The sequence below is a fragment of the Pinus tabuliformis genome, chromosome 9 (assembly GCF_031772625.1).
Source record: "Pinus tabuliformis cultivar Carrire ecotype Pingquan chromosome 9, CPIR1, whole genome shotgun sequence".
NCBI classification, from domain to species: Eukaryota; Viridiplantae; Streptophyta; class Pinopsida; order Pinales; family Pinaceae; genus Pinus; species Pinus tabuliformis.
The window spans coordinates 86,326,985-86,351,293 of NC_142307.1; the positions used below are offsets into that span (position 1 = coordinate 86,326,985).

A 24,309-nucleotide genomic window follows, 5' to 3' on the forward strand; every position below is an offset into this window, starting at 1 on the left:
CGTCTTATTTTGTATCATTCATTGATGACTTTTCTAGGAAAGTGTGGGTCTACATGTTGAAAAGGAAGTCTGATGTTTTTCAGTTTTCAAGCAGTTTAGAGCATTGGTAGAAAACAGCACTGGTAGAACAATAAAATGTTTAAGAACTGACAATGGTGGTGAGTTTACTTCCAAGGAGTTTGACAGCTATTGCAAGGATGCAGGGATCGAGAGACATAAGACCACGGTTTATACTCCCCAATAGAATGGAGTTGTTGAACGCATGAACAGGACTCTTCTAGAGAGAGCAAGGAGTATGCTGAGTAACGCCGGGTTGCAAAAGGAGTTGTGGACGAAAGCAGTGGCAACAACTTGTTATGTGATAAACCGATCTCCATCAACGACGATAGGCTGCAAGATTCCGCAAGAGGTATGGAAAGGACACCCTTGTAACTATTCTAAACTCAGAGTGTTTGGTTGTGATGCATATGCTCTAGTGCCTAAACATCAGCAAACTAAATTAGATCCAAAGTCTAAAAGGTATATCTTTGTTGGGTATGGTGTTGGAACAAAGGGATATAGATTGTGGGATCCTACTACCCGCAAAATCATCATCAACAGAGATGTAAAGTTTAATGAATCCTCTCTTGTACAATTAGATGTAGATAGTAGATTGAAACATGATGATGTATCTGACTTTCAGCACATTCTGTTTGATAGTATTTCTAATGATAGTCATGATGACCATAGTTCAGATACTAGTCATGAACAGGTTTCAGAACATGAACAGGGTTCAGGTTTAGATCATGAACAGGTCTCAGATACTGATCGGCAAGAAGTTCCTACAGATGGTAGTCAACCAATCGAGGAAGCGCCAGAAACATCCTTAAGGAGGTCGACAAGAAAACGGCCACCGAGAAGGTATGATGAGTATGTCACTTATGTTGCATTTACTGCTAATGACAATGAATCTCTGTGCTATCAGGAAGCAATAGAAGGTTCGAAGAGTGATAAGTGGAAAGCAGCCATGAAGGATGAAATGATGGCCTTGGGTAAGAACGGCACATGGGATCTGGTTGAGCTTTCGAAAGGCAGGAAAACTGTGGGGTGTAAATGGGTGTTCAAGCTGAAACGGGGTGTGAATGATACGGAAGACAGGTACAAAGCGCGGCTGGTTGCAAAAGGGTTTTCTCAGAAAGTCGGTATTGACTTTCATGAGATTTTTTCACCAGTGGTTAAAATTGTTTCAATTAGAATTGTGTTAGCATTATTGGCTTTGCTTGATTTAGAGTTGCAGCAATTAGATGTTAAGACTGCATTTCTACATGGTGACTTAGATGAGGAAATTTATATGGAACAACCGGAAGGGTTTGTTCAGCATCGCAATGAGAAATTTGTCTGCAGGCTCAAGAAGTCATTATATGGCCTGAAGCAGTCGCCTCGGCAGTGGTATAAGAAGTTTGATTCTTTCATGTTAAGTCAGAAATATGTTAGAAGTGAATATGATCATTCTGTTTATTTTAAGCAATTGAAAAATGACATATTCATTATCTTAGTATTGTATGTTGATGATATGCTTTTAGCAAGCAAAAGCATAGAAGAAATCAATAGGTTGAAGGCTCAGATGGCAAGGACATTTGATATGAAAGATCTAGGAGCAGCAAGACAGATTTTGGGAATGGAGATTTTCAGAGACAGAAGCAATGGTAAGCTATGGCTATCACAACAAAAGTATATTGAGAAAATACTTTTGAGGTTTGGTATCAATAACGTGAAGCCTGTGTCAGTCCCTCTCGCTTCCCATTTCAAGCTTTCTTCGAGTTTATGTCCTAATTCTGACGAAGAAAAGGATTATATGTCTCGAATTCCATATGCTAATGTAGTAGGGTGTTTAATGTATGCGATGGTGTGTACGCGACCAGATATTTCACATGCAGTTGGGGTTGTCAGCAGGTACATGGAAAATCCAGGTAAAGAACACTGGTCAGCAGTGAAATGGGTGCTTCGGTATCTGAGAGGCACAAGTAGTTATTGTATCACTTACAATAAGAGTAGTGAATTTGTTTGCGGATATGTTGATTCCGATTTTGCAGGTGATTTGGATAAGAGAAGGTCAACTTCAGGGTATGTCTTTACTCTTACAGGTGGAGCTATAAGTTGGATGTCAAAGCTACAGAACATTGTCGCTTTATCCACTACTGAAGCAGAATACATTGCTGCTTCGCAAGCTTGCAAAGAGGCGGTTTGGTTGAAAGGTTTGCTTGGTGAGTTTGGTAGGTTACAGGACAACATCAGGTTACTTTGTAATAGTCAAAGTGCAATACATTTGGCTAAGAATCCGGCATATCATAGTAAATCAAAGCATATTCCAATTAAATACCATTTTGTAAGACAGGTTATCACTGAAAGGGGAGTCTCTCTTGAAAAGGTGCATACAAAGGAGAATTGTGCAGACATGTTCACGAAACCAGTTTTGTTAGAGAAGCTACGTTGGTGTTTGGCTTCTCTTGGCTTGTAGAAAAGATAAAATAATAATAACAGGGCATCAAGCTAATTGTTGTCAAGGTGGAGATTGTTGAGATTTTCTGTTTTGCATAAGATAGGCAAAATCTCAGTAGATGACAACAATAGGAATCAGTTCCTAGATTAGCTCCAGGTTGTTGGGAGATGATTAATGCCTCCTATATTTGATGAAAGTGAGTTAATGAAGTTGTTAGATTTCCTTTGCTATAAAACAGGCAACCTTTCGGATTTTTTGGAATGAGGGGTGAAAGTTTGTGAGGATTGAATTATGTAATCTCCTGTTTGATTAATAAGATTGCAGATGCCTATGTTGTGTGGACGTAGCCCAGATTGGTTGGGTGAACCACGTTAATTCCTGTGTCTTTATGTGCTTGATTTATCTGTTGTGTATTTTGTTTAATTAGCTGTGCATCTGATCTCCAACAAACATGAACTATTAAACTATAACGTTAGCCACCGAGAAGCTCGGTTCTCAGAGAGTTAACCACACAGGGTTATACATTATAATCTTGCATATAGTAAAATAGGGCAAGGGCCTCGAACCTCCAGAGAAACCTGAATAGTCATGCGTTGCTTTATTAGCCAAAAAGTAAAATAGTACGCAGTGGAAGAATTTTCTTCCTTCCTAAACAACCCAGCTAATTGGAAATAGAAAAACCCATTAGACAAGGAAAATTAGAGACATTCAGTATTCCAACCTGGAAAAGAAGTAAAAGAAAGACAGAGGATTTCCTCGAGCAACTGAATCATCAGAGGCAACCTTGGAACCTCACACTCACTTACAAAAGGAGAAGAATTAAACAAATGAAGTTCTAAACTGTGAAATGTTTCAGGAAGACACAAATAAACATGAAAAATTACCTATAATACCTGTGTTGCGAGTGGAAATACCAGTTAGTCGAACTCTGTTTGCCTCAAAAGGATGGGGAGGTGTTTTTCTCCATAGTTAAACCCTTAACCTTGGCATAGTCAGAGGGGAATACTGGTTAACTATGGTACAATAGAGATAACCGCACGGAAAATCGGTAAGGGTTCTAAGAACCAGCAAACCCAACAGAGCTTATGGTTAACTGTACCACGATAGAGATAACCGCACGAAAAACTAGTAAGGGTTCGAAGAACCAACAAACCTAGCAGAGCTTGCAGAGCAGTGCACCACACTGATATGGAGGAAGAATGAGGATCTTCGGCAATGTTACGGTCGTTAGTTACACTTACCCTTTTCTAAAGAACGATGACCATTGGATCATCGCCTGGAATTTCCATAGTGGGATAACATCCAAGTGGCAGCAGGAGGGCTCGTACATTTGTATGCAAGCCTCAGATAGTGATATCCAACCAGAGCATTAGTAGAGTCAATTTTAAAACATATCTACCTATATATTTTGTTTAATCTCGTACTGTACTTACACTACTACACCAAGTGCACTTTTAAGACATTTTTTTAAGACAAAAGAAATCTTTTGTCTTAAAAAATCACTTTTTATTTTAGTTATTTTACATTAAAATTTAATATCAATTCAATTTTCTTAAATATAAAATTTAAGACAAACACAGTTGGAGACAAAAATATTTTAAGACAAAATTAGTTTAAAACAAAAATATTTTAAGACAAAAGCAGTTTGAAACATAAATCTTTTAAGACAAAACTTTTTATATTTAAGACAATTATTTTACTACAAAACTTTATATTTAACACAAAAACAGTTTGAGAAAAAAATATTTTAAGACAAAAATTTATATTTAAGATAATGGCCACTTTAGATGAAACCTATTTAAGAAAATTAGCAATTAAGATGCAAACATATTAATTTAAGACAATATTATCTAACAACTGCAAAATTGACTCTAATAGTGTGCCATAAGTCCACCAGCTTGCAGGAAACTATTGCCTTGTGCCTATACCGAGGTTGTTATTTTACTTAGCATTCACGTTATCTTATATAAAGACAATGATTTGTTGGGCTCTTTTTTTTGTGCGGGTAATCAACTATGAAGAACGTGACAACTTTTGTTGATAAGGTTTATCAGACATCAATTCCTCTTTTTTCCCTTTCATATCTACTAATACGATTAGAGAAAACTTGTCTATCGTTGCATTCGACACTGCTACACGGAGGGGGATTTTAAGACAATTTTTTATGAGAAAAGAAATATTTTGTCTTCAAATTTTCAATACGAGGCACTAGTAAGAAAAGGTTAAGGTAAAGGATTAGGGGTCTGCCTTTACATTGTTGATGGGTTCTTCAGGAAGTGGAGCGATGGAGGTCAACAAAAACTGATGGGATTTAGGGTGATGGAGGCCGACAATAGAGGTGTGCTTCATGAGAGGAGTGATGGAGGAACTTTTGCTGAACGTGGATAAGCAATATCATAGTTGGAGTACTTTTTGGTGTCTCCATCAATTTTGTTCTAATATGTGTTTTTTGGATGTATCATTTATTTTGAATGCTACTTCTATCTGTTGGTTGCTATTATCACCACATTATTGTGCTTGAACTCTTAACTGTCATCGAAAACATGGATTAGATTCACCTAAAGGACTGTTGAAAAATGTAGCAATAAATTCTTAATTTGATTTTTCATTCATTAAATTGAGAAAAAATGAATTTTCACATCAGCATACAACTTGGATGCAATTAACTTGTGTGACATGCCTTGTGTCACCTAGTTTACTGAGTAAATTCGAGTTAGAGGAGTTAGAGTTTAGTTAAGAATTTGTGATTGCTAATTTGTATCAAACAAAGTCAGTTATCTTGAGTTGTATTCAAGTAAACTAGTTCTAATTTTTGGAGGAACTTATGGAAGGTCAGTTGTGCAATGGGGATTTATTCAAACTCAGTGATCATCTAGTTAACTGATCAATCATCCCAAAATAACTAGTGCATGCAAACAATTCGAGTTCTCCAACTGTGGTGGAGATTCCAAGGCAGTGTAACATTAGTTGTAGACTAGTCTTGAGTGTACAAGTGTTGCATGCAATCAAAAGATCAACCTTGGGAATTGGACAATCCATTTTGGAAACTTTCCTAAATAATAGGGGAATAATTTCATGAGGAATTTCACAAGGAAATAGGGGCTCAAAAAAAAGCATAAATTGACTAAGTTTGGGTCAGAGCTTCTTAATGAGTGTAGAGAGAGGTTATTCACTTGCAGGTTGTACTAGTTGAGCAAAGCAATTGTAATACAAATATGTTAATAATATTAATGCAAGCATACATTGGGGTTTTTACTAGATTTCTTTCCCCAAGAAAGATACTATTTGCATGTGTGTTATTTCTTATTGCATGTCTGAAATTTTTGTTCTAAGTTGGGAATTAACTTCCATAGTGTAGTAGACTGGGTTTTTGTCTTTTAATTTTGATTAAAAGTTCATAAGAAGTTGAAAATATACACCATAATTTCTACATGGTATTAGAGCAAGATTCACATTAGAGAAGGAATTTCAAAGTTGTTTCTCAAAAGGTTCAAATTTGTAGTTCATTGTAGTAGGATCTCTTCAGAGCTTAGAAGATGACCTTCAATGAATTGAGGCTAGAGTTTGCCTTGAATGCAACTCTAATTTCATCACATGGAAGGATTGCATGGAGGATGTATTCGATGACAATGGATTTCTAGAATACATCAAGGGAGATGTTGCAAAACCAATGAAATATGATGTTGAAAACATTGCTCAGTGGAAGAAAGATGTAACCAAGGCGAGGAGAATAATATTGGAAGGAGTACGTATGAGACCTATTGGAGGGAGTACGAGACAACATTGTCACCAATCTCCATGGAAAGAAAATACTTATGCAATTGGTATACACTGACAAATCTATTCCAGAATAGTAGTGACCACAAGAAGCTGGAGCTCAAGGAGAAACTTTGAAATGTCAAGATGTAGAAGAACAACACTATCCCGTAGTATCTGAGTAGGTTCACACAAGTTTGTTGTGAGCTTGCAATAGTTGGTGTTATTGTTTCAAAGGATGACTTGGTAAGCCTAGCCCTTCCGGGCCTTCCCAAGAGCTGGTATAACTATCAAGATTCATTGAATGGAAGGGAGAAACTATTGAATTGGGAACACTTATAGTCTAATTTGGTACAAGAGGAAATAAGACAGAATACCAAATATGGGACCTCATCCAATGCCGAGGATAAAGAAAACTTTGGATTGGTTTGAAAGGGAAAGAAGGGAAAAGGGAATAAATCTCAAACCAAACTAGAATCTAGTCAAGGAGGAAAGAAGAAATATCTATCAAAAATTAAATGCTTCCATTGTCATGAATGCGGGTACTATGCCATGAAGTGTCCACACAAAAATGAAAGCAAGAAGACCTTAGGAGGAGTAGCATGTTAAACCTTGGCTTCATAGTTTGAGCTTCACTTTACCCTTATCGTATGCATGTACAACACAATGATGGGGATCATGTGGTACTTGGATTCAAGTGCATCTTTCCACATGACGAGGTGTAAATTTTTTTCGGTGACTTGGAGGAGAAAGATCTCTAGATGCACATTAAGCTAGGGGATGAAAAAAGGTACAATGTGACTAGTATTGGGACAGTTACCTTTCAAAGGGAGTTAGGCTCCCCTCTTAGGCTCAAGGATGTCATGTTTGTTCTAGGCCTAAAGAAAAATCTCATCTTTGTTGCAGTTTTGGAAGACCATGGTTGTGAAGTGATATTAATTAGAGGAAAAGTGTTCCTAAGACACATAGCCACAGGATAGGTGAGGTAGATCAGGGTTCATGTGAAGAGCCTATATAAGCTAGATGTGAAATATTGTGTTGCATTAAGAACTAAGGTGAAGAAAGTGCAAGTCGTGATGTCAATTAACTTTGGCATAAAATACATAGCCCTTTGCATCATGATACCTCAAATATTATACAACAAATAATCACTGGCGTCCCTAAAGGAGCACTTAAGCAGTAGAATGTATGCAAAGGATGTACGCTGTAGAAGTACATAAAATCCACATTCCATGATCGGGACAACAAAGCACATGCAGTCCTAGAAGGGATCCACTATCATGTTTATGGACCTTTCTCGACAACCTCCACTACCAGACACAAATATTCTTTCATTTTTATTGATGGCTTCTCACTGAAGTGATGGATCTTCTTCAAGTGGAAGAAATATGAGACATTCTCCAAGTTCATAGAATTCAAGGCACTGGTTGAAAAAGAAGCTAGAAAGAAGGTGAAAGCTTTGTTGTAGCGGCTACAACACCCTCCAAGATTTTGCCCTGCACTTAAATTTCAGAGCCTAATATGGATATTGTGATCGATCATTCCTTAGTCACTTATTGGTAAGTTGATGATCTCGAGCTCCCCTTTTCGATCTTAAGAGTCGTTCATGCTTTTATATTTACATAGAATGTGTCATCTTGGTATGGGGGTTATTGCTTTTCATGCAAAGGGAGGTTTTTTTTTTCTCTTCAAGGGGAAATATTTATGAGTGGGTTGTCCTCACCAAATAGACATGTTTCACATTCATTTCACACACTCTTACACAATTGTCACCTTTATCCTCTCAACGCCTATCATCGGAGCCACACTTGTCGTAAGCTGCCACAAAGGTTGTTGCATTAAGTGAAGTATGTGTTATATGTTCTAGATGGTGTATGTTGTATCACTAATTTTTCAAGTGTGTGATCATAGTCAATTTTTATCACTGTTCACATCAATTCCATTGATCCCACACTTAGCCAAATTTCAGAGTTTCCTTAGCAACCTAGCCTCATCTAACATTCTTGAACTGCGCAGTTGACATATGTAACCCTCAAGATTTTCCCTTTCCTATTGGAATTGTGCAATGCGTAGAAATTCTAAATTCCCTAAACATTCAAAACTACATAGTGGTTTTTTCCAATCTCCTTCCCTCCAACGAAACCCACTATCCCCAGAACTTGTGCAGTTTTGTCCCGTGACTACCTAGTCTGCCTTGCATCCTGAAACTGCGTAGATTTTTCCTCCCAGAGCCTCATCTTATAGCAGTGCCTTGCATCCTAAAACTATGTAAATGTGTCCTCCCAGGGCCTCATCCCACAACAGTCACTGCTTGCTAAAACTACAAAATTATGTCTCTTAGGGGGTCACGAACAAGGACGAGATGATAGATGACTCTAAAGGAGACGAGGAGAAAAATAAGCAGACCAAGGAACCGACGGTATGATATAATATCAATACCATATTAAGACTCGCTTTGATGCATAACCCTTTGGAGGCTAGATATGTAAAACAAAGAACATGTTTCGAAATATACCTCTTAGTGTAGATTAAAATATTGCTTATCATTATCGTATTATTTTGTCTTCAATGAAATGCATGGTTGCAAGAATTTAAAGTCATTCCATGTGTTTCCTCTATGTTTCTTTATCCCTTTCACTTGTTTATTACATAGCTTAGAAGATGAAGAGTATTACCACTTGTTTATTTAAGCTACAGAGGTTGTGACCAACATGATCTTATGACTAACTAGGCACGATGCAAGGCATCCTAATTTGGATGAAAGATGTTTGATGATATGTATATATTCAGTACACTACTTTGCATTACTCCTTTGCATTAATCCTTTCTTTGTATCTTGCATGTACCCTCACTGCTTGTGAGATTTGGCTAGTTGCTGCTAGTAGTCTCTTAGCTCTTTCCTGACAAAGAAGGGGAAGGAATTTCCTTCAACCTGATTTCTTCGAGGATCTTCATAGAATGTATAGAGCTAAGAGAAGGAGATTTGGAATCTCACTATCAAACCCTTGCAAATACTTTGCATGTTCAAATCTATCCAAATGATTAAGTTGCCACTCAACAACATTGTCAATCTTGGAAGACTCAAGAAAGATAACATCTCTAGATATTATAAACTTCTTATTCGCTTCATCATAAAGATGGTATTCTTTGGAGGTATGAGTAGCGAAATAAGATACATTTGTGACTCCTTGCACTGATTTTTTTAATCTGTTCCTTAGGTATGAAGGCATAACAGGAGGAACCAAAAACCTTGAGATGCCTCACCGAAGGAATGTCGTCATACCACATTTCATAGGGAGTCTTGTTTATGATAGCATGAGATGGACACCTATTATTTATATGCACAACACATAGAACCACACCAGCCCAAAAATTTATGAAATTAACCTGTGAACTATGCCAAGTTCATAGTGAGAGTAATACATTCTAGTGAACTATGTGTTGAAAAATGCAGCAATAAATTCTCAATTTGATTTTTCTTTGATTAAATTGAAAAATTTTGAATTTCCACATCAACAGACAACTTATATGATATTAAATTGTGTGACATGGCTTGTGTCACCTAGTTTACTCAGTAAATTCGAGTTGGAGGAGTTAGAGTTCAGTTTTGCATAAGTGATTGCTAATTTGTAGCAATAAAGGTCAATTATCTCAGGTTGTTGAGAGTTAAACTAGTTCTAACATTTGGAAGAACTAGTGGATGGTCATTTAAGTAGTGGGACTTTAGTCAAACTCAGTGATCATCGAGTTAATTGATCAATCAACCCAGAATAGTTAGGGCATGCAGAGAAGTCAAGTTCCCTAAGATTAGTGTAGATTCCAGGGAAGTTTTAATTTCTTGTAGCTCACACTGTTGCAAGAACTTACTATAACCATAGTGGAGAGGGTAGCTTGAGTAGGAGCTTCTTGTGAAATTGGAGAGGGAATGATTTTGGTAGCATTAATAGCCTACCAACAATTTGTTTTGCACCACACTTCAATGTTTTGGGTAGGGTTTTTGAGGGTGGATAATTTTTTCTGATGCTTTTTGGTCATGCACGTCCTCACTAACTATCTTGGGAGGTCTGTAATATTTCCTTGCATGCATGTCCTCACTAAATATGTTTGGGGATGTCTGTACTAGTTCCTTGCAAATTTCTGTTTGTTAAGGCATAACTAGTTATGATCTTATGTTCTCACAAAAGTCCGACATTTATGGCACTCTCCAAATCACCATTCCTAAAAGGATCCAAAAAAATGACTCGAGAGGAATATGAGAAGGGCACACTCTTATGGAACTAGCCTAGAACTAGTGGAATTGGATGGTACAAATGGTTTTAGAGTTGTACTAGTCTAATTTGGTGGTTCAAATTGGCTAAGGTTGGTCTTGTATTGAACTGACCTTAAAACACCAAAGTGACTAGTTCTCTACTAAACTGACCAATTTTGAAGAATGTAGTGCAACATAGCTAATGACCACCAAAAATTATTTTTTTAATAAAAAATAATTAAAAGGAAAAAAATATCTTAACCTTAGGGCCCTACAAACCTAACCCTAGTAATTAATGGTAATACTTAAGTTTTTAAAGTTAAAGTAAAAGTTGACATTCTCCTTATCTTTCCTTTTTGAAAAGGAAAGATAAGGATAATGTCAACTTTTACTTAAATTTTTAATATTAACATTAATTGTTTCAAGTTGTTTCACAATAGTTCCAACTTCATTCAATTTTGAGAAAGTCAAATTTTAGATAACATTCAAAACTTAGTGGTGACCTTTGAACTACTTCTTTGTAATGAATCCTAGATTTTGATTTCCAATTTTTCATGTGAACTTATTGCATAGTCATCTTCCTTGTTAGAATTTGTAGCAAAAGTTGATCTTTAATCCATTGCAAGCACTTCACCTAGCTTAGGGAACCTTCAGCTACCCCTCCCAAGTTGCTCCTCAACATTGAAATTTTCTTTGGAAGAAGGCATTGTTAGGATATTCCGACACATAGGAAATAGTTAAGTATAACTTGGTCTAGTGTAGAGTTAGGTAAAGCGTGTTTCTTTACTATGTACATTTGTAGCTTAAAATTCGACAGTGACGATATGTTCTAGACATGAAGTGATCTGACGGTTCATTCTCTCCTCGATATTACTGACACCTGATTCGTGGCTTAACACCCGATTGGTCCATGATCTCTATTTAAAGAGCATGGAGGGTCATTTGTAGGGTGATCGTTCATGAGAGAATCTTATGTAAATTGTATTTCTTTTATTAATAAATTTCCTGAAGTGGCTGTGTTGGCTGAGGCCAAGAACTGTTTCCCTCTTTGAGGGTTTTAACCACGTTAAGAATACTAGTGTATTGATCTATGATTTCTTTGTGAGCGTTGTTCTTTGGTGTTCTATCTAAGAAACTTACCCTATAAATTCCTACATGGTATTAGAGCTACTTGAGGGCCACATCCTTTGGTGATCCAAACCCAAAGATCGTATAAGTGCATGCGACTCTTGCTTCTTAGATCTAATATTTCTGATTGCTTTTGGGCTGAGAGGACTACTCTATTTTGTTAGGAGCATCTTTTCTAGTGAGGAACCCCTTTTGTTTCACGCTAAAAGGTTTCTGGTAGCCCTAGCTACGTCATTTTCAACATCTTGAGGTATAGAGTCTTTATTTGTAATTTTAGTTATTCATCTCTCTTTTTATTTTGTTTTATTTAGAACTCTTGTTTTTATTACCGGATCTATACCTTTCATTTATGTGTATGCTCTTTTCCCTGTGACTCTATGCGATCTGGGAAATTGAGAAACATAAAGGAAGGATTTTTCTCATGTGTATGCTCTTTTCTACCGTGCCTTAGTGTGATCTTGGAAAATCAGAAACATTAAGGAATATATGTAGTTTCTCGCGAAAGCTAACTTCAAGCCATAAGGTTTGGTTTTTTTTGTAGGTCCATGTTAGGTTCCATGGTTTTTTGTTTTGTAAGAAAAAATAGTTTTTTCAAGTAAGCACGCACCCCAAAGGTTTAGTGACAAAAAAAAAAAGGCCTTCGTCTTTTCAAAAAAGTACTAACCTTTTAAACTAGCTCACTTGGTCCAAAGTTAATTTATGAGAATAAAGGTCTTGGTTCAAGTCTTTCTTTTTGTTGAGTTACTTTTTCAAAAAGCACATGTATCTTATGTTTTAAAGTTACATTGTGTGAAAGTGTTCTCACCCATTATAAAAAGTGAGTCACTTATAATTCTAAAGTCTCCTTATCTTTTATTTAAGTTACAATTTAGTGGGTAGCTCATAAAGTACCATTATAAAAGTGGCTTTCACTTATCTATAAAAGTGGGTCACATAATTTTTTTTAAATGAGCTAATTAGATTAAGTTGGGAAGGGGGCGAGATTTTTTTAAATATAACATTATCATTCACTTCTGCACATTCACGCGCTTCACTGGCATCATCAACAATGTTTCTTTAAAAAGCCATAACTTCTTCATCCAGAAGTTGTTTTCAGAGCCTTTTTTTTAATCGGACTAATTTTTCGAGATATTTTCATTGGAACACTTAGTTTCAGAATCTACAACATCAGTTTCTATTAAAATGGAAATTTCATGCCAAGTTATTCTTGATAGCACCAACTACTTCCAATGGTGGTACTACATTGTCTTAGAAGTAAAGGTCTTTACATAATATCCTCAGGCCAAGAAACTAAACCTAAAGATAAAGAGAAGGTAGCCAAATGGAAAAATAGGTAAGATCAAGCACGTGGGTTGATAAGGATGTCTATTTCTCCAGAACTTAGATTCCATATCGCAGAACTTGATACCCCTAATGAAGCAATGAAACAACTCACTAAATTTTTTGGAATTAAAAATTAAATTAGTGTACATCAACTCAAAAATGAGTTGCGTACATTGGACCCAAATAATTTTTCTTTTATTGAATATTTTTTGTCCAAGTTCAAGACCCTTAGAATTCTCTTGGAAGTTGTTAATGTTAAGAAATAAGATGGTAGCCTTATCTATTCAATTCGTACTAAGTTGGGACCATCCTACCCTGTGTTTGTTTTCACCTTCCATTTTACTAGAGAAGCTTTCATTTCTCAAGGACAAGACTACAAGTGCCCCTCTTTTGATGCCTTTTGTGATTCTTTAATAAGAGAACAAGAAAAAATCTTACATCTTGGTCTTCTTAACCTTGGAAACTCTTCTAAGAAAGCATTAGCCACCCAACGTCAACTAAATTCAAAGAATCCTAAGAAGTAGTATCCTAAAAAGAATGGTCCTAAACCAAACAAGGGTCCTAAGAAATTTCAGTCTCAAAATAAAAATTCAATTCATCAAATTGATAAGGAAAATAAAAACAAAGGGAAGAAGACTGATAGACATTGCAAATTTTGTAATTGAGATGGCCGCTTAGAATCCAAATGCTTTAAGATGGAAGCCTTGGAAGAAGGAATGAAGAAGCATAACATCCATTTGGAGCACTCTTCAACTTCAACTTCATCTTCAGGAATAACACTTTTTGCATGTGGTTGTCAAGCATCTCAGTCTGGTTATTCACTAAATGTATATTATTCTTCTCATTCTCATGAGTGGCTCATTGATTTTGGAGCTTCTTATCACATGGCCAAAAACAAAGCCATGTTTTCTTCTTTAAATGATTGTAACAACAAAAATATATATGTTGGTGATGATTGATCTCTTAGTGTTGTAGGGACTGGAACTGTTTAGTTAGACAATGGTCAATTTAATGATGTATTATGTGTTCCAAGCTTATCCTGCAACCTTCTATCTGTATATTAGATAACTCATTCAGGTCAAGAAACTGTTGAATTTTCACCTCATGATGTTGTAATTAAGGACCTAAGAGATCCTAGACAAATTTTAGCTACTGCCATTGTTGATGATTCTACAAGGTTGTATAATTTTAACAACTTTGGGTCATCAAATATTCCCTCGGTATTTGTTGCTCATAATGATAAAGTGAGCGAACTTTGGCATGAGCGATTTGGTCACTTAAAATTTCGCTCCCTTAAAAATCTATGTAAATAAAATATGGTGATAGGTCTTCCTATGGTATCTTGCAGAGATGGTGTTTGTTCTGGATGTGTACTCTAAAAAAATCATCGAGATAGTTTTGAAAAACTTGCCTCTTGGCATGCCTCAACCCCTTTAAAACTTGTGCATAGTGATTTATGTGGTCCACTTCCAATTGTTTCATTCTCTCACTACAAGTATTTCTTAACTTGCATTTATGATTTCTCCAGACACACTTGGGTATACTTATTAAAACTCAAGAGTGAAGTATTTAACACTTTCTTGGCCTTTGAGGGATTTGTTGAGAAACAATCTAGACATCAAATACTTAAGCTAAGATCTCATAATGGCAACGAATATGTTAACAACAAATTCATCAACTTTTGCACTGAGCATGGAATTCAATGGCAACATATTGTTCCATAAAATCCATAACAAAATGGTGTAGCTGAAAGGAAGAATCACAGCTTAAATGAAATGGCTAATTATATGCTTCAATCTAAATGACTTAGTCTTCATTTTTAGGCAGAAGCAATTAACTGTGCAAATTACATAGTAAATCGCACTCCTACTAAGATTTTGAAGAACTTCACTCCAGAAGAACAATGGAGATCAATTAAACCAAATTTAATTCACTTTTGTGTTTTTGGAAGTGAAGCATGGGCCCATATTCTAGATGAGAAACATAAATCTTTAGAACTTGTTATCACTGAAAATTCTGTTGCCAAAATTGCTCAGACTAGCTTAAGGACAAAGTGTTTTCGCAGCGTATAAATCCTTTAGCAGTTTCGTAGCGCAACCTGTTTTAGTGATTTCGTAGCGAAAAACACCGACTTTGCACTAACTGCGCTACGAAATGGGGAATTCGTGCTGATCCATAGCAGCTGTCATGCAAAATAGCTCTGGGGTGGATGCACTTTACAGGAGGCATGCTCTTAAGTTCTTGCGTGTATGCTTGTCATCAGTTCTGAATCTGAAGGTGACAGTTTTAGTGATTGCAAGGTACTACCTCAGGTTAAAGGCACCCTTGTTGTTTGTCCCATGGTGGCTGTTATTGCACATGGAGATGGAGAAGGTTATAATAGTGCAGATGAACAAAGTTCCTGTTTCGGCTCTTATGGTGATGCTGAAGGAGAACGGCAGTTTGAAATTGAAATTCGACGGTCAAAGGGGCTTGAAGCGAGGCGCATGATAGCAGATGGTAATTGCCTTTTTCGTGCAGTTGCTGATCAGGTTTATGGTGACCCAGAGGTGTATGATGTCACAAGACAGATGTGCATTGAATATATGGAGAAAGAGAGAGATCACCTCTCTCAATTTGTCACAGAAAGCTTCACAGTTTTTTCCAAGAGAAAAAGGAGAGACAAGGTCTATGGTAATAATTTGGAAATCCAGGCAATGTCGGAGATATATAAGCGTCCCATTCATATTTATTCATACAGTACAGAGCCTATAACCATACTTCATGGTATTTATGGTACCGATTCTCCTCCTATCCGGCTTAGCTATCATCGTGGAAACCACTACAATTCTCTTGTTGATCCACACAGATTGACAATTGGTGCTGGCCTCGGCTTTAGTAGTCTTTAAGGGAAGTCAAGTAATGCGGATACTGATGGTGAAACAGATGTCCATGACAAGAAGTTGAAGGGGAAATACATGTCTAAAGAACAGAGCAAAACAGATTGGTGAGAGATTTCTGTGTTTTCATCTCCAGATGTTGATATTCCTCGGCTGATGCAATACATTGATAAAAAAAATCAAGGAATATCCAGGGACTGAGTTTGTCAAATTACGATGCCAACATATCTTCTGCTGGAAGTGTATGGAAACATATTCACATGTTCATGCGAAGGTTGTTACCGTCAACAAGCTCAATTGTCCAGAACCTAAGTGTGAAGTTTCTATTCCACCTAACCTACTGAAGAAACTTCTTGCGGATGAGGCATTTGAAAGATGCGAATCCTTGCTGTTGCAGAAGACATTAGATTCAATGATGGATCATTACTGCACTTTGTGTCATAAAGAAGCTCGGCAACAACTTGGAGCAGAAACAGATTCTTCGTTTGGGCGGTATGTTTTCTTCGGCAGTTTGGTGAAACTGTTACAAAAGCTGATTACATAACTTTGAGAATGGACGATGGTAACTCTGAAGTCCGCTAAAAAGTTTTCGCATCACGGTAGTTTTCTGTCTCAGGAGCTCAACTAGTCAACTCTACAATTGGTACAATCAAGATTTTATTGCGTTTCTCCGTATACAGAAAGCTCAAAAGCACCAAGACGGAAAGACTGCTATAATGGCGAGGGGAGATTTTGATACAGAGAACCTTTCGCAAGCCGATATCTCCACTGAGCAACGAGATAAGCTTGTTGCTGAAATGATGAGATACATGCTTTTTAAACTTCATCAGAATCCAGGTATAATTCTTGTGAAAAGAGATGAGCCTACTCTGGAGGGTATCAAACAGTTTTATGTCAATGTTGAACGAGAAGATTGGAAACATGATACACTGTGTGACCTGTATGAAACTTTGGCAATCACACAGAGTGTGATTTTCATCAATAATAGGCGGAAGGTAGATTTGTTCACAGATCAAATGCGAGCTCGAGATCATACAGTGTCTGCAATCCATGGTGACATGGATCAGAACACAAGCGACATCATTATGAGGGAATTCAGCTCTGGATCCTCCAGAGTGTTGATCACAACTGACCTCCTGGCTCGAGGTATTGATGTTCAACAGGTGTGATGGCACAAATGATGCACCAGCTTTGCATGAAGCTGACATTGGGCTTGCTATGGGCATAGCTGGGACTGAGGAGAAACTAAGGGTGGCTCTTTGGTGTCAACTGCAGCTCTCCACTTTATCGATGGTGTATCTGCCCCTTCAAGCACCATTGTTTACAATACACCGGAGGATGTTAGAGCAGCTGGGTTTGACATTGATGACTGATGAATTAGCATCGATAGTAGAAGGGCATGACATTAAAAAGTTAAAATGGTGCAATGGAGTTGATGGAACAACTGCTAAACTTTCCACCTCAATCACAGATGGTATTATTGCTAATGAAGATACTTTAATGCTAAGAATGAAGCTTTATGGTTCGAACGAATTTGATGAAAAGCCACCTCGAGGCTTTTTGGTCTTTGTGTGGGAAGCATCTCAAGATTTGACACTCATAATTCTTGCAGTCTGTGCAGTGGTATTCTTAGGTGTTGGAATTAGTACTGAAGGCTGGCCTTATCAGCATTTTTATAGTTGTGTTTGTGACAGCAGACAGTGATTACCGGGAATCATTGCAGTTCATAGATTTAGATAAGAGGAAACAAAAGAAAATCAGTGGTGCCGAGGTTCACCTATGGTGCTGTATAAAGAGCAGCTTTCTTGTAGTCAAGAATATCAGTGTTGGTTGAGGAGAAGCTTCCCTTGAGGAATTATTCTGATAACTTGCTACTAGGCGGTTTGTTTATTTCATCCAGCAGCTTGTCTCAGTCGGATGCATTGATTTCTGGCTTGATTATGACTTGTTTTTAACTAAGCCAGATCGTCTTTAGTTTGTAGGTTTTGGGTACCATCAAGAAGTAATAAAAACCTCTACTTCAGAAGGCATGTTTGCAAGTAAATCAATATGAACTATGGGTTTAGTGAGGAAGAAGTTCTGGAGTTTCTTGTTTAGATGCTGGTTCAACAAGCATGATAAGGACCTTTTCAATCTACTTGAACTGGTTTTTGGATAAGATCCTTTCCTCAAATAATCACTGCAAAAGGCAAGCTGTTTAAAAAATTCAACAGTTTCGTAGCGCGCGCTACGAAACTGCTGTAGGTGTTGTTTTTAGCGCAGACAAACAGTTTGATGAAGTGACCGGAAATTTTCAAGGGAAACACCCAAGGGACATATAGGAAACCAAATGAAGTTAGCATAGCCATTCAAATGATGACAGGTGTACCTTTTTTGTAAAGTGAAGTGTTTTTGTCTCAAGTTAAAGTTTTCATTATAAAGGCACTTTATTTTCGGTCATTAGGGTTTGGAAGGAGTTGCATACGAGGAGTTTTGGCTTGCACACCTGTTCATCAACGAAGCCTCCAACACATCTGGAAATATGGTGATGCTCATCATTTTTGGGATATTAAAGAGCTGGAGACATGCTACTACATTTTCGAAGAGGTAGTGGAGGAATGGAACCGGAAAAACAGGGGTTTTATCCTAATATTATTGAACCATCAACGCATTCAGTATCCAAAGCTAGCCTGGAACATTGCATCCTCTTCTCAGCTATCTCGGCCAAACTGAAAGGAGACAGGTGTCAAAGAGCAAAGAAGAATCATTCTACGAGGAGGATAGAATTAGAGTTATAGTTTAATTAGGACTCTTTGAAATTCCAGTTCAGCACTTATTGTATTTAATGAGTCAGTTAAATAGAAGATATGGGTCATTAATAGCAGTCATCGAGCTCCCCTCATGCTGGAGGAGGAAGCTCAAAGTAGTTAAGGATATGTTTCTATATATAAAAGAAACTTTGATGTAATGGGGGTTGGATATTTGAGAAAATAGAGTATTGTTTTTGGCTTGTGTAAAACTCAGTTTCAGTAATACAATTTGCTACTTGTCTTCTCAGGATTCATACAGTGTTTCAATGCTCAAGATATGTGGTTTTGCTTTATCCTTAATGTTTTTACAGTTGTATAAATACACAATCACTCAGAATTCACTTTGCTGCTCTGATTTCCTGTGTGTATTTGTAAGCTGAGGTTTCTATGAGATGTGTTTTGAGTATTTAAACATCACATGCCCTGACTTCTATGTATGAGTAGTGTTATAGTTTACTGAAGGATGATTAACTCCATAAGCCCAATGGAAGCCTGTATAATGTCTGACCAGCCTTTATATTTGTTAAATTCCCTTTACAAGAGTTAGCCATCTTATCAATAGCAAAAATCAATAACCTTTTTGAGAGAGCCCTCTCAGGCTAAGGAGGCTAAGCCTTAGTCAAAAGATTGGTCTGAAACAGTTACACAGAATCTAACTGATCCGCAGCCTTTCAGTGCTTGATTTTGTGATAACATTTTGGTGCATCTGCCGGGAGCCTGAAGATTACTCATACCCGAAATTATGAAGCTGAACTTCTGAAGGTAGTAGAAGCTCAGAGGATTTTCGAGGCTGCAATCTACCTTGGAGACTCCATTGTTGAAGAATTCGAAATTCATAGATTCATGGTGATTCCACTGGAGTTATGAAGAACCCAGATGCTACCATTCTTATTTCAAGGTATGCATGCATAGATTTTTCAGGAATTCATTGTTTCCCAAATCATTTTCCTAAGGATGCATATTGTCTAAGGAATGGTCCAAAATTCAATGGAGAAGATTTGAGTTTAACTTTGAAGCATATATCAGATTTTTGTAAATTTTCACAGCTTCTTAGAGTTAAACATGAGGATGTTTGCATTATGTTATTCTATGATTCACTTCAAGGGAAATGTAAACAATGGATTGAAAGCTTTCCTATCAAATCCATTAAGTCATTTCAAGACTTATGGCTTATGTTTTTGGAGGAATGGATAGATAGGTCAGAGGTGGTGGCAAACTCTCCTTCAATTCAAGGTTTCAAACAATGGAATAATGATCATAGTAATGGAGAAACAAATGAAAAATTTTCTTTGTCCTTGTCCTCGTATCTAAAATCCTTTGACTGCAAGGCAGAGGATAAGATGAGATTTTTGGATGAAGTTGCTGAGGACATTGAGAAAGACATTGAAGGTTTAGAAGGTCAAATTCAGGCATATAATCTTCATAATCATGATCATTATTTTCAGAAGCTTTCTATGGCAGAACACAAGGAGAGAGTGCTGCTTCCTTTTTCTTTCACGATTAAGGAACTGTACACTGTTGTTGAAGATCAGTTTGCACAACCTGAAAGTTACAAGAATCATCAAGCTGATCATGTATTCTGGGATCCTGTAGCTGACTACATGGAAGAGTTTTACTCTCAAGTTTTTCAGTTTTTCTATGAAGATCAGAGGCAATTTCAGTGCCAGTGGTCATCACAATATTATTGTGGCTCAGAACTCCGATGCAGTCAAAGAAATCAAATATCAGATAAAACAGAAGATTGGCTACATTGGAAATTTCACATAGATTGAGCAGAAAGAAGTTGAAATTGTTAGGGTAGGTAGGTAGGTAAATGCAAAGAAGTTCAAGGTTGATTGAGCATTTTATTTAATAGATGTAGATTGCTTTTTCCTAACAGTGATCAGCAAGCTTAAGCCCAAGGTGAAGGCCCCAGAAGCTTGAAAGGGATGCTTGTCAAGCAAATTTCTGTTTGTCATAAATAGATAAGGCACTGGAACTGCAGGTTCTTAGTGTACCACAAGGGCACACTATCCCAAGTGGAGCCACTGTTATCACTGAAAATTCTGTTGCCAAAATTGCTCAGACTAGCTTAAGGACAAAGTGTTTTCGCAGCGCATAAATCCTTTAGCAGTTTCGCAGCGCAACCTGTTTTAGTGATTTCGTAGCGAAAAACACCGACTTTGCACTAACTGCGCTACGAAATGGGGAATTCGTGCTGATCCATAGCAGCTGTCATGCAAAATAGCTCTGGGGTGGATGCACTTTACAGGAGGCATGCTCTTAAGTTCCTGCGTGTATGCTTGTCATCAGTTCTGAATCTGAAGGTGACAGTTTTAGTTATTGCAAGGTACTACCTCAGGTTAAAGGCACCCTTGTTGTTTGTCCCATGGTGGCTGTTATTGCACATGGAGATGGAGAAGGTTATAATAGTGCAGATGAACAAAGTTCCTGTTTCGGCTCTTATGGTGATGCTGAAGGAGAACGGCAGTTTGAAATTGAAATTCGACGGTCAAAGGGGCTTGAAGCGAGGCGCATGATAGCAGATGGTAATTGCCTTTTTCGTGCAGATGCTGATCAGGTTTATGGTGACCCAGAGGTGTATGATGTCACAAGACAGATGTGCATTGACTATATGGAGAAAGAGAGAGATCACCTCTCTCAATTTGTCACAGAAAGCTTCACAGCTTTTTCCAAGAGAAAAAGGAGAGACAAGGTCTATGGTAATAATTTGGAAATCCAGGCAATGTCGGAGATATATAATCGTCCCATTCATATTTATTCATACAGTATAGAGCCTATCAACATATTTCATGGTAGTTATGGTACCGATTCTCCTCCTATCCGGCTTAGCTATCATCGTGGAAACCACTACAATTCTCTTGTTGATCTACACAGATTGACAATTGGTGCTGGCCTCGGTTTTAGTAGTCTTCAAGGGAAGTCAAGTAATGCGGATACTGATGGTGAAACAGATGTCCATGACAAGAAGTTGAAGGGGAAATACATGTCCAAAGAACAGAGCAAAACAGATTGGCGAGCGATTTCTGTGTTTTCATCTCCAGATGTTGATATTCCTCGGCTGATGCAATACATTGATAAAAAAAATCAAGGAATATCCAGGGACTGAGTTTGTCAAATTACGATGCCAACATATCTTCTGCTGGAAGTGTATGGAAACATATTCACATGTTCATGCGAAGGTTGTTACCGTCAACAAGCTCAATTGTCCAGAACCTAAGTGTGAAGTTTCTATTCCACCTAACCTACTGAAGAAACTTCTTGCGGATGAGGCATTTGAAAGATGGAAATCCTTGCTGTTGCAGAAGACATTAGATTCAATGATGGATCATTACTGCGCTTTGTGTCATAAAGAAGCTCGGCAACAACTTGGAGCAGAAACAGATTCTTCGTTTGGGCGGTATGTTTTCTTCGGCAGTTTGGTGAAACTGTTACAAAAGCTGATTACATAACTTTGAGAATGGATGATGGTAACTCTGAAGTTCGCTAAAAAGTTTTCGCATCACGGTAATTTTCTGTCTCAGGAGCTCAACTAGTTAACTCTACAATTGGTACAATCAAGATTTTATTGCGTTTCTCCGTATACAGAAAGCTCAAAAGCACCAAGACAGAAAGACTGCTATAATGGCGAGGGGAGATTTTGATACAGAGAACCTTTCGCAAGCCAATATCTCCACTGAGCAACGAGATAAGCTTGTTGCTGAAATAATGAGATACATGCTTTTTAAACTTCATCAGAATCCAGGTATAATTCTTGTGAAAGAGATGAGCCTACTCTGGAGGGTATCAAACAATTTTATGTCAATGTTGAACGAGAAGATTGGAAACATGATACACTGTGTGACCTGTATGAAACTTTGGCAATCACACAGAGTGTGATTTTCATCAATACTAGGCGGAAGGTAGATTTGTTCACAGATCAAATGCGAGCTCGAGATCATACAGTGTCTGCAATCCATGGTGACATGGATCAGAACACAAGCGACATCATTATGAGGGAATTCAGCTCTGGATCCTCCAGAGTGGTGATCACAACTGACCTCCTGGCTCGAGGTATTGATGTTCAACAGGTGTAATGGCACAAATGATGCACCAGCTTTGCATGAAGCTGACATTGGGCTTGCTATGGGCATAGCTGGGACTGAGGAGAAACTAAGGGTGGCTCTTTGGTGTCAACTGCAGCTCTCCACTTTATCGATGGTGTATCTGCCCCTTCAAGCACCATTGTTTACAATACACCGGAGGATGTTAGAGCAGCTGGGTTTGACATTGATGACTGATGAATTAGCATCGATAGTAGAAGGGCATGACATTAAAAAGTTAAAATGGCGCAATGGAGTTGATGGAACAGCTGCTAAACTTTCCACCTCAATCACAGATGGTATTATTGCTAATGAAGATACTTTAATGCTAAGAATGAAGGTTTATGGTTCGAACAAATTTGATGAAAAGCCACCTCGAGGCTTTTTGGTCTTTGTGTGGGAAGCATCTCAAGATTTGACACTCATAATTCTTGCAGTCTGTGCAGTGGTATTCTTAGGTGTTGGAATTAGTACTGAAGGCTGGCCTTATCAGCATTTTTATAGTTGTGTTTGTGACAGCAGACAGTGATTACCGGGAATCATTGCAGTTCAGAGATTTAGATAAGAGGAAACAAAAGAAAATCAGTGGTGCCAAGGTTCACCTATGGTGCTGTATAAGGAGCAGCTTTCTTGTAGTCAAGAATATCAGTGTTGGTTGAGGAGAAGCTGCCCTTGAGGAACTATTCTGATAACTTGCTACTAGGCGGTTTGTTTATTTCATCCAGCAGCTTTTCTCAGTCGGATGCATTGATTTCTGGCTTGATTATGACTTGTTTTTAACTAAACCAGATCGTCTTTAGTTTGCAGGTTTTGGGTACCATCAAGAAGTAATAAAAACCTCTACCTCAGAAGGCATGTTTGCAAGTAAATCAATATGAACTATGGGTTTAGTGAGGAAGAAGTTCTGGAGTTTCTTGTTTAGATGCTGGTTCAACAAGCATGATAAGGACCTTTTCAATCTACTTGAACTGGTTTTTGGATAAGATCCTTTCCTCAAATAATCACTGCAAGAGAACAAGCTGTTTAAACAGTTCAGCAGTTTCGTAGCGCGCTACGAAACTGCTGTAGGTGTTGTTTTTAGCGTAGAAAAATAGTTTGATGAAGTGACCGGAAATTTTCAAGGGAAACACCCAAGGGACATATAGGAAACCAAATGAAGTTAGCATAGCCATTCAAATGATGACAGGTGTACCTTTTTGTAAAGTGAAGTGTTTTTGTCTCAAGTTAAAGTTTTCATTATAAAGGCACTTTATTTTCGGTCATTAGGGTTTGGAAGGAGTTGCATACGAGGAGTTTTGGCTTGCACACCTGTTCATCAACGAAGCCTCCAACACATCTGGAAATATGGTGATGCTCATCACTTTTGGGATATTAAAGAGCTGGAGACATGCTACTACATTTTCGAAGAGGTAGTGGAGGACTGGAACCGGAAAAACAGGGGTTTTATCCTAATATTATTGAACCATCAACGCATTCAGTATCCAAAGCTAGCCTGGAACATTGCATCCTCTTCTCAGCTATCTCGGCCAAACTGAAAGGAGACAGGTGTCAAAGAGAAAAGAAGAATCATTCTACGAGGAGGATAGAATTAGAGTTATAGTTTAATTAGGATTCTTTGAAATTC

General features: G+C 37.7%; 1 pseudogene; it reads left to right on the forward strand.

The window, feature by feature from the left end:
* The first annotated feature begins 20,881 nt into the window (after positions 1-20,881).
* On the forward strand, positions 20,882-21,712 carry LOC149147221 (OVARIAN TUMOR DOMAIN-containing deubiquitinating enzyme 6 pseudogene; annotated as a pseudogene).
* Positions 21,713-24,309: the final 2,597 nt, after the last annotated feature.